The sequence below is a fragment of the Rhinopithecus bieti genome, unplaced genomic scaffold (assembly GCF_001698545.2).
Source record: "Rhinopithecus bieti isolate Rb0 unplaced genomic scaffold, ASM169854v2 scaffold_10499, whole genome shotgun sequence".
NCBI lineage: Eukaryota > Metazoa > Chordata > Mammalia > Primates > Cercopithecidae > Rhinopithecus > Rhinopithecus bieti.
The window spans coordinates 18565-22285 of NW_016806431.1; positions in this window are offsets into that span (position 1 = coordinate 18565).

Consider the following 3721-nt stretch of genomic DNA (forward strand, 5'->3'; position numbering starts at 1 on the left):
AGATGGAGTCAGAGGGAGACTTTGAGTGCAAGACCACATGCCTTAGAGCCATATACAGTTGCCAAAGTCCTACACCATTGCTCATTCTATATATAATATAATATAATATAATATAATATAATATAATATAATATAATATATTTAACAAAGAGATTCAGGTAATAGTAAGGCAATCTGTTTTCCACAGTGACTCTAGTGGTTGTATGCAGAAAGAATGCCTTAGAGTCATATACAATTGCTAAAGTCCTACATCATTGCCCATTCTAGATATATTATATTTAACAAAGAGATTCAGGTAATAGTAAGGCAATCTGTTTTCCACAGTGAATCTAGTGGTTTATGCAGGAAGAATTGAGAGTGGCTGCAGTGGGAAACAAGGCTGAGTGTAAGAAACCAGGAAAGGTAATTGGAAGCACTTGAGATAGGTCAGTTATGGTGATGGGGATCGGAACTAAGACAGTGACAGTAATGGCACAGTGAGGGAGGGGGTTTTGATTCCAGGAAATCAAGACTGCTTTTACTTCCGCTTTTTTTCTCAACGGCAATACCGTTGTTGTTGTTCAGTAGATATTTCTAGGGAACCATAGCTCTGACACTGGTGACATGTGCACTGTTTTGAAATGTAGCCTTTAACAATGACCACATCAATCAAAATTAAATGTGGTATGCTGTTCATTTAGTGGCACTGCTTACAAGTGGTGAAATTTCTCAGAGTAATGTCAACTTTGAGTTCTATCAGACAATCATGTATCTGCTTTGATTCCCTTAAAATAGATGAATCATTTGGTTTAATCTCTGAAATTTTAAGAGGTATATATACCTTCAGTTTGTAATTACTAAGAAGCTATGGCTTGGTGATATTAACATTTAGAGTTACAATGTAATTTTTAATAATTTGTTCTTTTTTTATGTTACTAAAAAAAAACATAACTTACTCAGACCTAAGCACACATCTCCTCTTAAGAGAAACAAAAACATAGATATGGACTATCAGGAATCCTATTAATCAGGGTTCTCCAGAGAAACAAAACCAGAATAAGAACAAACAAAACTAGTAGAAGACAGATATAGATATACCTATCTATAGATAATATACTGTATATAGAAAGACTTATTATAAGGTATTGGCTTACACAATTATAGAGGCTGAGATACCCCAAAGCTGGAAAACCCGGAAAACTGGTGGTGTAGTTTGAAGGCCTAAGAGCCAGAGAGCCAATGCTGTAGATTCCAGTTTGAGACACAAGACCTAAGAACCAGGAACAACAAGGGCAGAAAATCAATGTCCCAGCTAAAGCGTCAGGCAGAGAGAAGGCGAGTATCTCCTTCCACCTTTTTGTCTATTCAGGCCCTCAACAGAGGACGATACCCACCCACTTGGGGAGGGCCATCTGCTTTACTCAGTACTGATCAAATGTTGATCTCTTCTGGAAACACCCTCACAGACACGCGCAGGAAAAATGTTTAACTCAATTATCTAGGCATCCTGTGATCCAGTTAAGTTCACAGACAAAATTTACTATTGCAGGAATGTCTAACAACATATAGCGACTTCAAATCAAGAGTTTTTGCCTCCAATATCATTTGTTTATCTCAAGGCAGTACAGGCCTAAAAGGAGCTGGGTTAAAAATGCAACCTAGTTCCTTTGGAAGATGAGTTTTCTTTTCTTTTTAAAAAACATTTCTTACTGTAATTTCTTTGGTATACAGTAGTTGTATATATTTCTGGGGTACAGGAGAAGTTTTGATACAGACATGCAATGTGTAATTACTGCATCATGTAAGGTGGGGTGTCCATCCTGGAGAGTGAGTTTTCCAATCATTCCACCCTTTCCCTCAACATTCTGCCTTTGCTCCGCCTTACTTTCACACTCTCCTCTATAAACATGAGTGTGTGTCTTCTGAATTTAAACTGTGAAAGTTACACAAGGTTTAAAGCATTAATGGCTACTTAAGCCATTATTTTGAAACATTAGAAGAAAAGAACATTATGAAAGAAAATAGAATTGCACAGTAATTTCATGACAAAAGTGTTTCTGTTTAATGATTTGTAAAAAGTAGGAGGCGTTTTCAGTGGAAACTGCTAATTATTTTGGTTTTCATAATGAAAACCTGTGATGTTGTTTAAATGTCTCTGTTCATTAGTTTACTTTACGACATTGACACATTTGTTTGCTTTATTTCTCACTTCTTTGCATCAAAATGAGACTGATAACACGATCAATGAGCTTAAAATTTTTTGGAAATTGTGGCAATAATCTCTTGACCATGAGAATCGATAACTTTGAAATGTTCCTACTTTAGGATCAGAAGGAATATTCCAGTTACTCTTTGTGTCTGTTGTTTCATTTATCATGTATCTTGAAAGATGGTTCTTTATTCTGCTTTGTCAGAAACATCTACAAATCAAATAATTATTGATATACACTTGGTGACTTATGTCTAGAATAAATTTAAAGGTTACTAAAGAAATTAACTTTGGTACCAATTGTTTTGGCCATACTAATGGCTCTTAAGGAGTGATTTAATTGTGCATGTCTGTGGTAGGCTGCTCAATGACAGTGCTGTTCAAATCAGAAAGGGGACAAGGTTCTAAGGTCAAACACCAGAAATAGCATGTCCTGCCACACTCAAACGAGAGAAGTTCAAGAATTTTTGGAGCTCAGATTTTTCTTAAGTTTGATCAGAATAGGGATTGTGAATTTATGGACCCGCTTTTCCTTCCCTGCCTACCGTCAGGTTCGCCTTTGCTTGCTGCTGATTTATTGCTTCTTTTCTCCTTGCAATTCCTTTAGCATGTGGTAGAGGTGTGCAGGAGAAGTTTGTAGCTGGGCTCATAAACACTGCTTACCTGAGCTCCCTGCCACAGATTCAGGTGTGCTGATTGGTCTCCTATCTGGAGTCCAAGGTCCCTATACCTGTCCAGCAAGTTCGATCTGCCCTCTTCAGCCATCTTCTTACCCCTCACCCAAGTGAATGTCAGATGTGATTCAGTGGACAGTGCACAGTCTCACAGAAGGCAGACCTAGATCTGCCTTGGAAGATACACCAGCCTGGTAACCCTGTGATTCCAGGTGCCTGACCTTGTTTTTTGTCTTGCTAAGCCACCCTAACTCTTTGGAGTTTACTCAGAACTTCTGCACAAAGAAGAGACTTTCTGCTCAGCAGATCCTTCCAGAAATGGCAATAAATATTAGCAACCAGGGAAAAATAAATGTAGGTAGTAAATGATTGATTCTCTAGAAATTGGCTGAGTAGATAGAGATGGAATATAGAGTACCTATTTTGTGCTGTGCTCTGTGCTAGACATTTTCATAAAAATCTTTTTCAATAAATTCTTTTACTTGTTTGTCTTTTCACTCTGCCATGCTCTCAGCTCGGCTGTTCACCTCTTGTTGCTAGACTGCTTGTTATTTTATGCATTTTGGCATCATTCCAGTATAGACTGTCTCTGGGATGGCCTAAGATTTTTCTTGGTACAATGATGATGCAGCTGATAAAGGGAGAAGGGGAATGACTGCAAATAGTGATTTAGCTAATGCATAGAAAGAAACTTTAAATAAAGTAGGAATTCTATTTCTTGGATGAAATAGTGCTTTTCCTTTAAGAGGACATTTATTTTCCCTCTTTTCTTTATATATTTACATGGTCACTATGGATGGCTAATGTGATGCCTTCCCATTTTGAAACATATAAAATCATATTCTAATAAGAGAAGAAA